The sequence below is a fragment of the Achroia grisella genome, unplaced genomic scaffold (genome assembly GCF_030625045.1).
Source record: "Achroia grisella isolate CSIRO2021 unplaced genomic scaffold, CSIRO_AGI_Agris_v1 utg504, whole genome shotgun sequence".
NCBI classification, from domain to species: Eukaryota; Metazoa; Arthropoda; class Insecta; order Lepidoptera; family Pyralidae; genus Achroia; species Achroia grisella.
Window position 1 is genome coordinate 167,964 of NW_026712899.1, and position 20,316 is coordinate 188,279.

General features: G+C 35.8%; 1 protein-coding gene across 1 annotated transcript in view; it reads left to right on the plus strand.

Annotated features, from left to right (window-relative positions):
• The first annotated feature begins 2,058 nt into the window (after positions 1-2,058).
• Positions 2,059-20,316, plus strand: part of LOC131846182 (ATP-binding cassette sub-family G member 1-like) — a 76,701-nt gene continuing 58,443 nt past the window's right edge. Inside the window, exon 1 of the mRNA XM_059195424.1 lies at positions 2,059-2,159. The gene's annotated coding sequence lies outside the window, so the exon portion shown is untranslated. The remainder of the gene's footprint in view (positions 2,160-20,316) is intronic.

Genomic DNA, 20,316 nt, shown 5'->3' on the forward strand with positions numbered 1-20,316 from the left:
TTGCATCGACATGACGGCCACACTCAGAGAAAGGTGGATTGTAATCTGATTGGAGAATAGTAACCAAATAGGGAACTGCACGGGAATTTGTTCCTACAAATTCCCGGGACGCAATTCCCGAAATTACTCCTAAATTTTTTTTCGGACTTCTCTAATGCTGTTAGCCGCAGCTGGCCTTTACAGCTTCACCGGTCGATACGCGAGTGCAGATGGCACTCCAAACCCGAAAGACTTATGGAGCGGCTGAAGGCCAACTCCCGCCTGAATGTATATCCACAATTGTGGTAATTTTCTGGAATGTAATGTAGATGCTAGTTTGAGAGGAATGATGGTACTCGTAGCTCTGGGTCAGTCAACAAATAACTAACTGCAAATGAAGTGCTGCGAGCCTGTGACATTGGAGCGAGCGGTGAGCGGCCCAGGGCTGCCAACCTTACTGCATTATGTTATATAGCGCCACAAACATAATCGTTCATCAAAACAGGAAGTAATGTAAAAATTATTAAAATTCAATTGAGTGATAACACTCAATTTAAAAACAGTGATAGCGTCACTAGGAGAGATAAATTTATGGAACTGAACGTTTATTTTAATGATTGCTAATGACAGTGGGAGATTAGGCTGGCGAGGCAGTTACCATTACAGCTAGATGACACGTTAAAATTAGATAAAAAATAACACATATAGTATGTCCAGGTCCAGGGCGCATTACTCAAAATTCAACATATCTTTATACATGTAGGTAACTCAAAAATTATTGGTCAGATTTTGGTCAAATTTTATATGGATCCTTATGAAAGGAACCAGCTTTATAATAAGAAATCATAAAAATGATAAAAATGATATAAATCGGCTAACATTTAAAAAAGTTCTGAGACAGATAAAAAAACAGAGTGAAGAACATTCTCCATTTTTCCTTTACATTTCCTGTACGACCTTGTGTTTACTTTAACCCAAATAATATTTTATCTATCTACCTTTTTTTTAATTTGATTCAAAAGAGTATGAGAATGATACTCGATGTTGTAACAGAGCCCTAGAGGAGGGAAAGGGGATCTTATTGCTAGAAATGTACCATGGCAGCTTGACCTCCACGCAGTTCCCCTGGAAACCATCGTGATAAATTGTTGGTAAATTGTCACGATGGCCTAACTGGCCTGATGCTTATGTTATCATCCTCCACTGGTGCCCCGCCAGCGTTAACTGTTAGCGCAGACGGAAATAGCATTCCATTATCTATACCTCTATGCATATAAATAAAATTTGAGTGTCTGTTTGTAACATTGAAATAACAGTTTTTTACTACATGCATATGAATATAAATACGGTACATACAACAAAATAACATTTTTTACAATTTTCATCTGTCTATTTGTTTGTTCCGGCTAATCTCTGAAATGGCTGGACCGATTTTGACGTGACTTTTATTGGCAGGTAGCTGATGTAATATGGAGTAACTTGGCTACTTTTATTTTAGAAAATAAAGTTAAATTCCACGCGGTCGACGTCACGGCAACAGCTAGACATACATAAAAAAACCCGAGCCCAATGGTCTACACTGTCTGTCATAGACCATATTATAGGATCTACCATACCCATACAAGGATGGTAGGTGGCAGCGTTATTATTTCTCGGGACGGCCCGTATTTTAGGCTTAGGTTAAAATGTCCCGGCGGGACTGACTCTGTCCCGTATTCGAATCGTGCTTCGTTTTTTATTATTAAATCGATCGATCTACCCTAGACAATTTGCCTTTTGATCATTTGTCCCGGCAAAAAAATAAATTCTCGTATTTTTTGCCTATAAGCGTTTTTTTTTTTTTGTGAATGATAATGGAATAGTGCACCCGCCTGCGCTAACGGTTTACGCTGGCGTGGCACCAGTGGAGGATGATAAGATGAGCATGAGGTCAGGTCAGTTAGCCCATAAAAAAATCGATGATTCCCAGGGGGGCATTCTAGTGGCAGCCCTAGTTGCGGTGCGTGCCGTAATGTGCAGTCCGCTGGCATTAGGCTTCCAGCATACAACCAAATGTTCAACTAGTTCGCGATACAACGCCGTCGTTGAGTGACGTATGTACACACGTGCGCACGAGCTGACATAACATCGCGGGTGATCATATTCGTCAATGAAATACATGTTAGTTTGAAACTGTGAAGGTATTTACTAATTTTACTATAGAACTGTCTAGTTTTAGAAGAAAAGAAAGAAAGAAATCGTTTTTTTGTAATCATTGTAAGTATATTAACATTTATGTTCCTATAAAGTTTATGATTATTTGCATTATCCCACTTTATTTTTAAAAGAAAAGAAAGAAAAAAATACGTATCTTTAATGATCATTGTTACGGAAGGACTGTATTAAGGCTGGTTTAAAATGAGACACGCGAGGTAAAATATGTGTAATCAGCTCGCTAGCAAAAATATAAAGACCATTAATATGGCATAAGAAAACAAACGGTATATAAAAACAGAACGTCAAAGTATAAAATTCAAATATATATAAAAAACATAAAAACTATCAAAAATTTTGCCATCGGCAACAATTATTATAAGCATAACATTTACGCAAAGATTCATATACTTTATAGGAGATAAAGTATATGAATCTTTGCACTTTCCCACTTTATTTTTAAAAGAAAAGATAGAAAAATACATGTTTTTTAATGATCATTGTAAATTTTTTTCTTTTTTTTTTTATTACTCTTTATTTTTAAAAAGAAAAGAATAGAAAAATACATGTGCGATCTCTTCCAGACAACCTTTGGGTAGAGGAGAAAAGACAGAAGGTGGTGGATGGCGTATGATGGAGTACTTATATAATGATCATATCATAAAAATATGTAATATATTTTTATAAAATAAATGTAAGTTATTTTCACTTTCTTTTATTTATTTACTATACCACTGTGAGGTCGGCTTGTCATAATGTTGCGGCGCCAGGGCAATCTGTCCTGGGTTGTAGATCAAGCAATTTTTCCTACAAATTTTGTGCAACGTGAAAAATTTAAAACTATTGGTACTTAGTTGTTTTAATTCGTCAAATAACTACCTATTTAATTTCTTAAGCAAATTTTTATAAAGTAAATATATTATTAGATGGCTGTAATAAGATTTTTGTTTGATTATAATTTATAATTTTGACGACCTTGGTGGTAGACCACCGAAGTCGTCAAATCGGTCAGCGGTCACACCGCTTTACGTCCGACGGTCGCGGGTTCGATTCCTCGCACGGCACAAACATTTGTATTTATGAGTATGATTGTTTGTGTCGGTCTGGGTGTTTTCTATGTATAATATATATGTATTTACGAAAAATGTATCTATATATATAAGCTTTAGCTAGCTTAACTTGGATCTAGATGGCGCTGTGTGAATTGCCCTAAGATTATTATTATTATTATAATTTTTATTTCACATATTTTTTACAAATAATTCATGAACTCCCTGACTTCTGAGGTATAGAAAATACCTGTGTTTCAGAAGTTAGTGTCCTCTTCCATATTGAGGTCTTTAAGTGGATTTGTTAGGATATTTTACAATTTAAGTAGGTTGGTGTAATCGTAGCAGTGTGTTTATTATAATTAAAAGCCAATAAACAAATCTAAAAGAATATGATCTCATTGCATACTTATTAAATTTAAGCAAACCCGTACAATCGTTGCGTAAATACGTACAGAATTTGATAAGTAAAAAAAACTAAGTATCAACTAATTTTAGTTGATACTTAGTTTGATTTAGTTGATACTCATTTGATTGCTGTTGCCGGCGACTGCCGCGGGGATATCATTTTCTTATATAAATAAAAATTCTAAAATAAAAGTAGCCTAAGTTACTCTCTATTATATTAACTAACTGCCAGTGAAAGTCCTGTCAAAATTAGTCAAACCTTTTCAGAGATTAGCTAGATCAAACATACAATTTCTTTAAAAATTAAGTACCTATCTACTTTCATGTACCTTTCAAACGCATTTCAAGCAAGCAATTTGAAATTATAAACTGACATATACATTTTATTTATTTGTATAGATATAGATTGCCACTAATTTTATAGTACTCCTGTACAAGCTATAGTTTGTAATATTTGTATGTATTACGACAATGATAGAATTAATGTCACTAAATTTTCATACAAAAATATATGTAATTTATGTAAAACCAATTTTTTTCGCCTGCAGCTGGCAATGTAGATAATATGGTAGCGTTATACTTTCAGAAATAGAAATAATCTTTATTCAAATAAACTCATTACAAGCACTTTTGAATAGTCATATTTTGATTCTACCACTCATTCGGAATGCAGATTCATCACAAGAAGAATGAGCAAGAAACTTGTTTGTTGCTCTTTTGAATTAGACAAACATTTAGTCATAACTGACTATATTATAAACATAATTAGTATATATATATATACATAATAGTATATCTAGTATTTCTGTTTAATAATGAATAGGAACCTAATATGGAAATATTTAATTATGTGCCCAGTAGATATATGCTCAATTTACACTCAGCCCGAGTGAGCAGGGCAGTGAGCAGCGCGAGAGTGTAAACACGAGTGGAAACACTTCCCATGCCATTGGCGCTGCCACTCGCGCAGCCCGGCGCTCCCTCGATTGTCGGTTTTTTGTGCGCGAGTCAAAGGACTGGCAGCGCGTAGGCAGGGGAAGCGGCTGAATGTAAACGTAAAAACATTACAATATTTATGGGCAGATAAATATTGCGAAAAATTGATGCGTATTTACAATTTTCAAAACATATGAAACTCACTCGTTTACTGTTGTAATGTTTAGGCTGAAATACATTCGTGCTATAATATGTTCATACATACAACGCTTCAATGTTTTGGGAAAATGTAATTGTTACAAATTTATCCTTATTAAATGTATTTATGTTATGTGCTGTATCATAATATGTACCTAAAGTATAGTACTGATGCTTTATTATGAACCTTATAGGTGTTTTTTTTTCATGGATGATAATGGAGTGGTGCACCCGCCTGCGCTAACGATTTACGCTGGCGAGGCACCAGTGGAGGATGATAAGATGAACATGTCAGGTTAGTTAGCCCATCCTGACATATTCACAAGGAATTTATCACGATGGTTTCCAGGGGGAACCGCGTAGAGGTCAACCTGACACAGTATATTGCTAGCAATATGACCATTAGTTCACGATTTTCGCTGGCGAGGCACCGGTGGAGGATGATAAGATGAGCATGAGGTCAGGTCAGTTAGCACATCGTGATTATCACGATGATTTCCAGATGGAACCGCGTGGAGGTCGACTTGACATGGTACATTGCTAGCAATAACATCATCAGTCCACATTACTAACAATCCCCTTCAACCCCCCCCCCCCCCCATAGGTATTTATTTGGGGGGAAAGGGATCGTTTGTAATGTGTGACTCATGACCTTATTACTAGTAATATACTATCTCAGGTTGACCTCCACGCGGTTCCATCTGGAAATCATCGTGATAAATTCCTGGTGAATTTGTCACAATGGGCTGAATGACCTGACCTCATTTCATCTTATCATCCTCCACTGGTGCCCCGCCAGCGTAAACCGTTAGCGCAGGCACCATTCCATTATCATCCATAAGAAAATAGATACTTATTGTGCGGTTCCCCTGGAAACGATTACGATAAATACCTGGTGAATTTTTCACGATGGGCTAACTGATCTGACTCCACTAGTATCCCGCCATCATAAACCGTTAGCGATTTGGGTAGTTTGTGGCTCTATATCCCTTCGATTGATCCCCCGTCCAATTCAAACGGGGATCGATGTTACGACGGCCTGAGCCGAGGTTGAAACCCCTAGCGATGCCCTCAGACTAAAGTCGTATCCGTCAGGCGGGAGTTGGCCTTCAGCCGCTCCATAAGTCCTTTCTTTAGTTTGGAGTGCCATCTGCACTCGGCCCGTATCGTCCGGTGAAGCTGTAACGGCCAGCTACGGCCAACAGCATTGGAGTATGTTAGAACGAGATTTGTAATCGATGATTAGACTGACTGGTATGGCAGATGAAGTATGTATGTATATATGAAAAGAGAGTGTGTTTTGTCATCTGTCTGTCGTCGTATTGATGTATCCGTATAACTCATCTATATTGTATTAAATGTGTTTTTATATTATTTTATCTTGATTAGAAATATATTTTGTTTATCTTATTCTACGTTGTTAACTTGGACACCACTATAGTTACTCTGTTAATGTGAGAAGTTCAGAACTAACTTCCTTCACAGAGTGGTCACAAAAAGGTGTTGTATAACAAAACTACCTACAAATACAGTTTTGGTTATCTATACATCTATACATATAAATTAAATTGGAGTGTCTGTTTGTAATATTGAAATAACCGTTTTTTACTACATGCATATGGATATAAATACGGTACATATACCAAAATAACACTTTTTACATTTTTTGTCAGTCTGTCTGTCGGTCTGTTTGTTCCGGCTAATCTCTGAAATGGCGGGACCGATTTTGACGGGACTTTTTTTGGTAGGTAGCTGATGTAATAAGAAGTAACTTAGGCTACTTTTAGTTTTGAAAAATTCTTTTATTTTAGAAAAGTAAAATAAAATTCCACGCCGACGAAGTCGCGAGAACAGCTAGTCTAAAGTATTACTTATGCGTGTACCACTACGTTTGATATCTAGTGTAGGTCAAGGTCTGTCCAATTTGGCATTTAAAATAACATTTTATTAGATTGTTCATTGAGCACTGTTATCACTATATTTCATTAACTTTATCACCAATAGTAATCTTGCCGCAGTCCCTCAAATTATATTAATTACAATGAATTCATCATATATTTTATCATTCCGGATACATATCGATGGTCTAGTGGTTTAGCACGCCCTTACTTCTGGTCGCGGGTTCAGTTCCCTCGCATGTCGCATAAACATTTGTATTCATGAGTATGATTGTTTGTATCGATCTGGTTGTTTTCAGTGTATAATATGTATGTATTTACAATATATATATATTTATATATTTGTATTAGTTGTCAAGTAGCCATAACACAGGTTTGCTTATGTTGGGACTAGATGGCGCTGTGTGATTTTTTTTCTGTCTGTCTGTCTCACTTTCACGCCAACACTACTGAACCGATTTAAATGAAATTTGGTACATAGAGAGTCTAGACCGCAGGAAAGGACATAGGCTACTTTTTAATGCGGTAAAAGGGTTGTAAGGGGTTGAAAAGGAAGAATAAAGTCTGTATGGAAATATTGTCATTTTTAAAGCTAGAAGGTTGAAACTTATTTTTTAAGCTGTTGATTAAATATATATAAATATGACATTCAAAATTTGTAAAAATCTTACCGTAAATGAAATAGGGGATGAAAGATAGAACGATGACACTTTTTTCTTTGGCATTTTTGGGTTATATTATTGAATGTTTTTTCTTCATTCGGTCAAGGTCACTATAACATGCGGACGAAGTCACGGGCACAGCTAGTTTTTATATGTATATATATATATAGTTGACATAGACAGACGAGTAGTTTGTTACATAAAGTTCAGTTAGGTTAGAATGAATATTAATTCAGCGTTTGACTTTGGACTTTATCGCATAATGACTTTAATTGCGGGAGATATACATATATATATTTATATATGTATGGTGACATTCAGTAATTGGAGAACGAATCCAAGTTTATAGTATCTGTTCGTGTGTATCTCTGTTTTTGTATATTACTATATCTACTTCATATTTATTTCCCTTTGTATTGTATTGTATGTTGGAATCCAGTCTCCGCAATTAGCCTCTCATTCGGGCCGTTGTGCGTGCAGAGCCAAACTACAAAAGTAGCCAGCCAAGCTCCTCCCAGAAGCGCAGAAGTGTGGTGTCTTCACAGGGTTCTCGGAGCGACCTCACCGTTCCGAGGATTTGTTTTCGTTGTGTGGCCACTGGAAGCACTCCAGGATTACGTGAGCCGCCGTTTCTTCGCCTGCGCTAACGGTTTACTCTGGCGGGGCACCAGTGGAGGATGACAAGATGAGCATGAGGTCAGGTCAGTTAGCACATCGTGACATATTTACATGGAATTTATCAATGACATGGTACATTAGTTACAATGTCACTTCCCCTCTTTTTTATTATTGTTTAAATGCACTCGAGGATGATGTAGCGAAACTATCTTCTGCGTGGAATCCAGTCATAAATAAATTTAAGCAAAGTTCAGTAGCATCAACAGTCGATAAGTGTACGGATACCGTGAGTGCTGTGTGTCGTAAAATTTCGTTGAACTTTTTTGTGACGGTAGATGGAAAAACTGCTGTCACCTATCTACATTGACATCGCTGTTACTCCAGTCAGCTCGTGACCACGGCTAGTGCAACCTAGTGGAAACGTCGAGAGAGGTAAATACCTTTATTTGCCATAAAATTAGTTCGTGTTAAGACCCGGTTAATAATATAAATAATGTATATTAAACACGAAAGTTTAAAAATAACGTAGCGAAACTAATCGATTTTATAAATCCTACGCGTTATAAAACATGATATAAGGTGGAAGTATATACACTCACTAGCTTTTGCCCGCAGCTTCGCTCGCGTTATTTTATCCCCTTATGGGTGGAATTTATCAAAATCCTTTCTTAGGGGATGCTTACGTCATAGTAGCTTTATACATGCAAAGTCTCAGCTCGATCGGTTTAAAATTGACAAAAGTCTCATACAAACTTTCATCCCCTATTTTATAACCTGGGGGTAGAATTAATTAAAATCCTTTCTTAGCGGATGCCTACGTCATAACATCTACCTGCATGCCAAATTTCAGCCCGATCTGTCCAGTGGTTTGGGCTGTGCGTTGATAGATCACTATGTTAGTCAGTCACCTTTGAGTTATATTAAATTATTAATAACTAGCTGTGCTCATGGTTTTAGCGTATATCAGGTATGACGATATGACGACTTTGTTTTATATCAAGGGGGAAACTGGGCCCGTGGTTAGTGATGAAATTAATGATCTTATTTTTTTAATTTAATTCAGTGTGCGCAGTGAATTCTTCCTTGTGTCTACATTATGTCTGTTTTAATATCTCATCATTACATACATTGTTGGTAAATTTGTCACGATGTGCTAACTGACCTGACCTCATGCTCATCATATCATCCTCCACTGGTGCCCCGCCAGCGTAAACCGTTAGCGCAGGCGGGTGCACCATTCCATTATCATCCACAAACATCCATCCATCCATCCCAACTCACAAACTTTTCGCGTTTATAATATTAACTACCTACTCGCCCCGGCTTCGCACAAGTTTACATATATTATATATATAAACCTGCCTCTAGAATCACTCTATCTAATAAAAAAAACCCGCTTCGAAATCCGTTGCGTAGTTTTAAAGATTTAAGCTAACCTATGTATATAGGGACGGACAGACAGTGACAGCGACTTTGTTTTATACTATATAATGATAAGATATTAAAACAGACATAATGTCGTTCAATAAGGAAGAAATCACTGCACACGTTCAATTAAATTATCAGCAAATAAAACGCTATCAGCTGAAGATAAAAAACGATTCACAAAAAATTAAAAAAATCGTATTTTACGTTTGTTAACAATTGTTATTACCATAATGTAAATGTATGTGGTTATGTAGTTAAACTACGTCGGTATATATTGGCTAATAAGTAAAAAAAAAACACAATTATCTAAGTAATACGATATTATCATTTTGTTCCGGAAATGCGTTTCCGCGGAGTATTCGTAATTTACGATTTCAAATCTCGCAAACGCAATCTTTGCAACCACATATCATTATAACAAAGCTGCTGTCGTTGTCTGTCCGTCCGACTCCGTCCCTATGTATGATTAAATCTTTAAAACTACGCAACAGGTTTTGAAACGGTTTTTAACAGATAGAGTGATTCTAGAGGGAGGTTTATATGTATAATACATGTACACCCGTGCGAAGCCGGGGCGAGTAGTTAGTTACAAATAAAGAATCTGTATGACTTTATTAGTTCCCACAAAATGTTACACAAATAACGGATTTAATATGCGCATTATCACTCTATCAAGTCAACCTTTGGCATTAACGCTTATAATAAGATACCGAAGGATATTTTGGATCTTCGTATTAATAAATTAAATAAAAAAGATTGAGAAATACTTGTTGAGTACAACAACCTATTATAGTGTAAACGGTTACTAGTGGAGGCGACCGTGGATGGTGCTAGTTTTTCAGTCACGGAATCTTTAATGTAATAAATATTTTAAATAAAGAAAGAAAATTGTTTATTTGGTACATAGCAATAATAAAAATATTTTTTAAATTTTAAGTTATATTATATAGGTTTAAATTAATTTCATAGTACTAACCAAATAAGACATAAATAATATATTAAATAACACATGTATGTTTACAATGAGGCGTCTTATAATGTCCTAACTTTATTTGTAACATGCAGTAAAGAAAAGAAATAAATAATATATTAAATAACATTTACAATAAGGAGGCCTTACTGCTGAAAAATTAAACTGTTCAAGACAATCTTAGGGAGACGGATTTAAATATCCAACAGTTAGGTAATATGTAAACAGACAACATATTATATATTTTTTAAATTAGTTAAGTAAATTTTGAATTTAAAATATACTTGACTGATTTTTAGAAACATTTCAGCTAGGGAAAGCTACATTATAGACTTACATTAGAGGCAACGCCGCGGGAAACAAGTATTTCAGCTAGGGAAAGTTTCATTATAGAGTTACAGGCAACGCCGCGGGAAACAATTAGTTGGTAATATAATTGCAATCGATTGTAGTACTGCGCTAATATCCTATGAACAATTTAATTAAGTAGCACTCAGACAATTAATCTATTTAATATCTATGCGAGCTATTATTTAATTGAGTCGGTTAGAATTTAATGCCTTGATAAAGGATACCTACTAGTTATTATATTGTTATGAATAGAATAGAATAGAATAGAAAAACATTTATTCAAATAAACAATGAAACAAGCTAAGGAATTCATATATTTGTAATGCATTCATGATAGGCCTAGTCGTACATATATAGTATCAAAGGTGCTGTCGCTGTCTGTGTGTCCCATATGTAAAATTACGCAACGGACTTAAAGTTTTTTTTACAACTACTGTCAACGGCTTTTGAAGAACGGCTTTTGAAGCAGTTTTTTTAATAGATAGAGCGATTCAAGAGGAAGGTTTATATTTCAGCTGTGGCCGGGTGTACATGTATCTAGACACGCGGTAGCGTGTCAAGCCGAGTTTCAAGTAAGAGAACTGGCGAGCAGCACCGTGTGTATATTTACACGAACCATTTAGAGCCACTTTTGACCCCCTCATAACTCAAAAACTCTTTCACATAAACCTGTCAAATTTGGTTCATATATTGCGACTTGCGAGATAAATATGGGTTCCAAATTTCATAAACATATCTCAAACGGTTATTTAGATATTAACGTCCAAATATCGTCATTTTTATCACTGATCAACTATAGATCAAAATTATAACCCAAAAAGAAGTTCAAATTTGGCATGCAGATAGGTAATTAGGTGAATATAAAGGAAAAAATCTGAAACTGGTAAATTGTTATCATTTTATTATAATTTTTCACTTTAATTACTTATATTGGACGAATACTAAAAAGGGTATGTTATAAAAAAAGGTCCGTCGCCAACAATACGTTTCAAACTTATTTTTATCAACGTATCATCATCGTCATCAGCTCACTGCAGTCCACTGCTGGACATAGGCCTCTCCCAAGGCGCTCCACTGGGCACGATCTTCAGCCCTTCTCGTCCAATCATTACCAGCAGCCCTACGAATGTCGTCGCTCCACCTAGCTACGGGGCGTCCTACACTACATTTGCAAATTCGCGGTCTCCACTCTAGAACACATCTACTCCAGCTACCATTGCAACAAAAATGCTCAGCGCATTGCCACTTTGTTCATAGTGCTATTGCAAATTCAAATTCAAATTCAAAATATCTTTATTCATGTAAATCTATTACAGACTCTTATGATATGTTAAACCTACCGTCATCGTCAGTTCGGAATGATTTCGAGATGAGAAGAACTGACAAGAAACTCAGCTCTATTCAAAATGTATAGAATATGTTTATGAAACGCCACTGTAAAATGTGAACTTACAAGGATTGTTTAAAAGAGCAGCACACAAGTTTCTTGCTTATTCTTTTTGTGATGAGACACATTTCTGAATAAGCGGTAGATTTAAAAAAATGTTGACTATTCAAAAGTGCTTAAATTAAGTTTATTTGAATAAATTTTCTATTCTATTCTATTCTATTCTACTACCCGTCCTCTGGGCGCGTTTCATACCAATAGTAAACTAAGTCTATTAACCAAGTATTTTATGTTCTCATTCAACGATACAAGTCCTATTGCGGGAACGACGTCGTAACGCGGCTGGGTTACCGGTCCGTCCCAAGGCATCATGCAATAAGCCTGTATTAAATGACAAGAAACAGCTCGTATTCCTTTCAAATAAATGTTGTACATGTTTACAATAATACAGATTCATTCAGAGTGACCACCAGCATATGCTATTGCAATAACAAAATTGCGTATCAAATGATGTTTTATTTCGTCGTTCGTAATTTTTAATGATTGCAATTTACAATTACTTACAAACGCTTCAATGTAATGTTTTGTAACGTTGCACTAAGGTACAGATGGCTGCAGTGACAGCTTTTAGCTGCACGCAATCCAGCATTTGTAATTTAAATGGACATTGTTCATACCACGTGTGTCCATTGTGAATTACAATTTTCTCACTTATTCTATTTTAGTTCGCGTTTTTTTAGTCACAATCGATTTCAATTATGACGTTCTAAATTTAACTATGTTTTTCACCATACGATCAGAAGAACATGTTCTGAATTGGACGCTGTTTTTTCTAACGATTACAGTTCTATGTTAGTAGATATAGAAATAGAAATAATCTTTATTCAAATAAACTAAGCAAATAACGACCTCGGTGGTCTAGCGGTCTAGCACAGTGCTTTACGACCGATGGTCGCGGGTTCGATTCCTTGCACCGCACAAACATTTGTATTCATGAGTATGATTGTTTGTATCGGTCTGGGTGTTTTCTAAGTATAATATGTATGTATTCACAAAAAAATATATATCTATGTATATGTATCAATTATCTAGTATCCATAACACAAGCTTTAGCTAGCTTAATTTAGGTCTAGATGGCGCTGTGTGAATTGTCCTGAGATTATTATTATTAAAAAAAAAGAAAAATTAAATTTATGTATGTAGGTATATACATATATATGTATATTTATATTTATGTATATTTGCATGTATTATTTATATATTAGTGTGTTGTTATTTGCACTACCTACATTTTTTATATCTTCACCGTCTATCTAAAGGTTGCCTGTAAGAGATTGTTTAGCGATAAGACCGCCTATGTACTTATAATTGTATATATATATTTATATTAATTAATATTTTTCTGTTCTGGTGTAATAAAGTGTATAAATAAAAATAAATAAATAAAATAAATATTGATTCTATCACTCATTCACTCATTTCTAACACAGACTCATAACAAGAAGAATGGGCAAAAAATTTGCGCAGTACTTGTAGATCATTACAAAATTTGTAGCAACACGTAATGGAATCCTGATATTGAATATTTGTATTATTTGTATTGGTATGTATAGAACATGTAAATAAAATTGTAGTGTCTGTTTGTAATATTGAAATAACCTTTTTTTACTACATGCATATCAATATAAATACGATACATACATCAAAATAACATAGTGATCTATCAACGCACAGCCCAAACCACTGGACGGATCGGACTGAAATTTGGCATGCAGGTAGATGTTATGACGTAGGCATCCGCTAAGAAAGGATTTTGATTAAATTACCCTCAAGGGTATAAAATAGGGGATGAAAGTTTGTATGAAACTTTGTCAATTTTAAACCGAGAGCTGAGACTTTGCATGCATAAAGCTACTATGACGTAGGCATCCCCTAAGAAAGGATTTTGATAAATTCCACCCCTAAGGGGATAAATTAACGCGAGCGAAGCCGCGGGCAAAAGCTAGTAGTATATATTTTTCGATAGAAATGTATGTTTTGTATTTCAACGTTTTTTTCTGCTTGAACTAACTATATTTCGCAACTAGGTAGGTACGTTATTTTTTTTATTCAATAGGCAATAAAAATAACAAGGTGCGAATTTGTTGTCGACATGATGATGATGCTGATGATGTCTTTAAATAACAGTAGAAGGTCTGAAACCTATGCATTGACGCTAATTCCTAATTCTATAGTCTACATGTTGACGTCGGGTAGTGAAACCTTCATCAAAATCAATCCAGTTATTTTAATACTAGCTGCAACTCCGCTCCGCGCCACTTCGCTGCGTTTCATTTCCCCACCCTTTACAATATTTTTCATTGCAGCTCCGGTCCTATTGGTCGTAGCGTAATGTTATATAGCGTAAAGCCTTCCTCGAGAAATAGACTACACAATACAGAATATTTTTTCAATACGAATCAGTAGTTCCTGAGATTAGCGCGTTCAAACAAACAAACAAACTCTTCAGCTTTATAATATTAGCCGGGGCGAGTAGCTAGTAATAATATTACTAGCTACTCGCCCTGGCTTCGCACGGATGTACATGTGTTAAATATATGAACTTTCTTCTTGAATCGCTCTATCTATTAAACAAACCGCTTCAAAATCCGTTGCGTAGTTTTAAAGATTTAAGCATACATAGGGACAGACAGCGACAGCGACTTTGTTTTATACTATACTAGCTACCCATCCCTGCTTCGCACGGATGTATATATATACATGATATATATATATCGAAACCTTCCTCTTGAATCACTCTATCTATTATAACCGCTTCAAAATCCGTTACGTACTTTTAAAGATTTAATCATACATAGGGACGGACAGACAGCGACAGCGACTTTGTTTTATACTATGTAATGATGATGAAGTATAGATTAAACGCTGACAAACAAACAAATATACAAACAAACAAATTTTGGCGTTTTATTGTAATGAAATGATATCGGTTTCTTGCGGCCTTGACTGGTTTATCTGCGTGACCATTGCGTAATGTTACGATACGGCTCAACACTGATAATGAACATAAATATATGTACAATACAACGAAAATGACCCATTTTTTAGATAGATAGATAGCTTTTAAAAATTTAAACATATATAGGGACTGACAGCGACAGCGACTTTGTTTTATACTATGTAATGGCAAACAAAACATCATATCGGAATGCTTTGTAATTTTTATTATGGTGCACGTTTGTTCTTTATGCTTTATTGTTTTTGTTATATCTATGTATTATGAGTATCCCCAAATATCGTTTAGAAAAAGTCTTTTATAGGTATAAAAATTTCCAATAAGATACCAAAGGATATACTGGAATAACTCTTAAATAAATTCAAAACATCTGTTAAATAATATTTACTGAACGAAGCCTATTACTCACTAAACGATTACTTGAATGACGAGCGTGCATGGCAATAGTTGTTCATGCACTGGATTTTCATTTAATGTTAGTCATAGACACCTATATAAATGTACATTGTAAATAAAAGGCTCTTAAAAAAAAGTAATTCAATTGAGTTTCTTGTCCGTTCTTCTCAATTGGATCTACATATATACCGAACTGAGCGGTAGGGAAAAAAGCGGCTAAAATCTAAATACATATAACTCAAAGGTGACTGATATAGTGATCTATCAACGCACAGCCCAAACTGGACGGATCGGGCTGAAATTTTGTATGCAGGTAGATATTATGACGTAGGCATCCGCTAAGAAAGGATTTTGATTAATACTACCCCCAAAGGTATAAAATAGGGGATGAAAGTTTGTATGAAACTTTGTCAATTTTAAACCGATCGGGCTGAGACTTTGTATGCATAAAGCTACTATGAGGTGGGAAGGGGATTGTAAGTAATGTGGACTAATGATCCCATTGCTACCAATGTACCATGTCAGATCGACCTCCACGCGGTTTCTCCTGGAAACCATCGTGATACATTCCCGGTGAATTTGTCACATTCGGCCAACTGATCTGACTTCATGTTCATCCTATCATCCTCCACTGGTGCCCCGCCAGCGTAAACCGATAGCGCAGGTGGGTACACCATTCCATTATAATCCTTTAAAGAAAAAGCTACTACGACGTAGGCATCCCCTAAGAAAGGATTTTGATAAATTCCACCCGTAAGGGGATAAATTAACGCGAGCGAAGCCGTGGACAAAAGCTAGTGTCCTATATGAATAAATGATTTCTATTCTATTCTATTGGTGTGTATTTGATGATTGGGTCAAGCGACGCGGCGGTCCGCGGCCAGGCGCCAGATATAGTACCAATATATATATATATATATATATATATACACATAACGAGCACACGGCCACGCGTTGATTTGAGCAGTGATTCATTCATTCTAAACATTTAACATGCACAACAGAATGTATGTAATCTATATACATATAATTTTAAGCACATTTGAATATTTATATTTCTTTACTAGCTACGCCCGCGGTTGCACACACGTGAAAATAACGTATAAGTTATTCTCATGTATAAGCCATTACACAGCGCCATCTAGTCCCAAACTAAGCAAAGCTTGTTTTGTGCGTACTTGATAACTGATATAAATACTTAGATATATTTTTTTTGAAAATACATACATGATATACCTAAAAAACTACCACACAAATAATCTTACTCAAAAATATAAAAATTTGTACCGTGCGAGGATTCGTATCCGAGACCTCGTGTGCTACTTCGGTGAAAGGGTTAGTAATGTAGACTAATTACACCATTGCTAGCAATGTACCATGTCAGATTGACCTCCACGCGGTTCCCCCTGGAAACCATTGTGATAAATTCTTGGTGAATTTGTCACGATGGGTTAACTGACCTGACCTCATGCTCATCTTATCATCCTCCACTGGTGCCCCGCCAGCGTAAACCGTTAGCGCAGGCGGGTGCATCATTACATTATCTTATATATAAAATTCTCGTGTCACAGTTTTCGTTCCCATACTCCTCCGAAACGGCTTGACCGATTCTCATGAAATTTTGTGAGCGTATTGAGTAGGTCTGAGAATCGACCAACATCTATATTTCATCCCCCTAAATGTTAGGGGTAGTCCACCCCTACATTTTTTTTTATTTTAAGGCAAAACAACGTTTGCCGGGACAGCTAGTGATCCATAAAAAAAAATCCGCGACGCTGCCGCTGTGGAGGTTTGAATACAGCATGCTGCTCGCACGTCGCTGGCTCGCGGTCTACTTTTAGATATTGTGGTTTTACAATGTTATCATTTCACATCTATAATATTGTTTCAAAATCACTACATCAGAGTTACAATCGTGTGCTATTTTCCTCGGTACTTGTTAGTATAGTTTATTTTGTCTATAGCAACAGTTACGTTATGTTTGCAGTTGACAAACGATCAATAACAACTGAAAGCATTTTCATGTATGTATTTTTAATTGTCTGAGTTGAATAAATTACTGATATTATAAAACTATATTGCAAAATGCCACGCAAATCACTTGATTATACAATTAGATAGAAATATAGATATATAATTGATTTATTGCCAATATAACACAAATAATACAGTTTACAATGTAATATTATATTATCTGTGGTTTACAATAAGACACAAAATAAGAAATAAATAATAACATAGAAAGTTGTCAATAGGAGCTGCCTCAGCTGTTGCTGATATAATCACAAGCTTAATGAGGTGGTGCACCTATACAGCGCTGGTTTTCAGCCAGCCCCCATTACTCATAAAAAAAGCTAAGATGCGGGTTTTTTTACTATATACAGATATATATAAATTTATTATATTTAAAATAACCAATTAGCAATGCTTGTGGCATTAGAATCGTTTGAAAAAAATAACAGTAGATCTGTCCTTCTAATAGGTTGGTAATTAGATTTAGTAAAAAGTTGTACATGTAAGTGAATGTATCTGCTACGCTGTTAGATACGCCTCAGTGGTCATACTCGTGAACGGGTGGGACTCGTATCACTATGACTGTGCGTTTTTAGGATACCTAAAGGAAAGCAGGAAATTGTCGTAAAATGTATCATTACATAGTATAAAACAAAGTCACTGTCGCTGTCTGTCCGTCCCTATGTATGCTTAAATCTTTAAAACTACGCAACAGATTTTAAAGCGGTTTTTTTTAATAGATAGAGTGATTCTAGAGGAAGGTTTATATATATAATACATGTACACCCGTGCGAAGTCGAGGCGAGTAGCTAGTATTATATATATTCAAAGAAAACACTACAAACTAGAGCCAGGAAGGGAAACCGAAAGAAACAATAGGGAGCTGACATTTTAGAATTTGCTATTCGAAGTATAAATCTTTATTTATAAAACTAAGTAACCTGTATCCACATTACTCGATCAACTATTTATTTAATATTTCAAGAAGAAAGATGTCAAAATGTATGAATATGTATCATACATTTTGACTTCATTATATGGTATAAAATTAAGTTCGCTGTCTATTCGCTTAGATCTTTTAAACTACGCAACATTTTATGCATCTTTCAATAATAGAATAGAATAGAAAGTCATTTATTCAAATAAACTCAATTTAAGCACTTTTGGATAGTCATAACAATTTGTTTTTTTATCCACCACTCGTTCGGAAAGCTGTCTCATCACAAGAAGAACGAGCAAGAAACTTGTGTGTTCCTCTTTTAAATAATCCTTGTAAGTTCACATTTTACAAGTCGAAACGTTTGAATACAAACTACCAAATAGCACTAATTTTTTGGGTCAAATATAAATATGCAATAATAGATTATATCAGTCGTAGTAATAAGAGCAGACCAGTCACTACAAGCAGGACTCGTTCACGAGTATGACGGATGAGCCAGCCATCACTGCGCTCGACCATATTTTAGGAGGCCAATGACGCAGCCCACCACGCCGCCACATGTCTGGACATTTTAGTGAGCATGACTACTATTCCACTCGGCCACGTCACAGCTACAAACATTATTATATGGTAGTTACAGTATTCGCACTTTACATGAGGATGCATGCGGCAATCAATACAAAAGCCGCTACGCTATCATATATCAAGAAAGCAGTATGAAAAATAAATTATAACGTTGTCCACAAATAAACTTATACTTGCTATATATTGCTATCATCTATAAATTCATCTATCCTACAATAGGCTTTTTTACATAACATTTGTTTTTATAAAATTTGAATTGCCTCTCTGTAAGATTTAGCGTAGATTCTGGCAGTTTATTATAGAATCTTACGCAATTACCATAAAATAAATTACTGTCTTTGTCTAGACGGCATTTAGGTAAAATTAGCTTATTTTTATTGCGTAAGTTTCTACTTGTACAGTCTTTAAGTTTCTTGAAACTATCTAAGTTTTTCCTTGTATACATAATATTTTCATAAATGTACTTTGAGGCAACGGTGAGGATATTTGATTGTTTAAAGCATTGACGTAATGACTCTCTAGAACCCATACCATAAATAGAACGTATGGCTCTCTTTTGTAAAATAAATATAGTATATACATCGGCAGCTTTACCCCATAGCAGTATGCCATATGACATAATGTAATATAATGTGGATTCGTTGACGTTGTGCGTGTAGAGACGAGACTACTGACGTAGCCAGCCAAGCTCCTCCCAGAAGCTCAGAAGACTCCTTGTGTCTTCACAGACTTCGCGGAGCGACCTCACCGTTCCGAGGACTCTGGCCATTACTGCGCACTCCAGGATTACGTGAGCAGCCGTGTCTTCGGCTTCGAAGCGACCCCGACAAAGGGACTGTCAGTAGCACCGATTCTGTGCAGATATTTGTTTAAGGAACAGTGGCCCGTTTTTGTCCCTATCATTATTTTGAGGCTTTGCCTATTTAGGCTTAATAGACGTTTTGTGAGTTGTGGATTTGTTATTAGAATTGCAATCTTCGATTGTTTATAATCAGTGGTTTGGGTCCATCTTTGGTTTTGTATTTTTGTGAATCTCTGACGTATCCATGCTCGAATCTGTGAGAAGGGGAGTGGTAGAAGTGGCAGAGGGCCTGCTACCGCCATACCTGATCCTCTCCTTGCTAGTTCGTCCGCGGCATCGTTGCCATGTGATCCACTGTGTCCTTTTATCTATTGAATAGTGACTCGATTGTGCAAAGATATCCTATACATGGCGTGATGGCACTCGATAATCATTCTGCTGTTTCAATAATAGGTAATGTGATGCAAGTGATGCAACAGGAAGATAT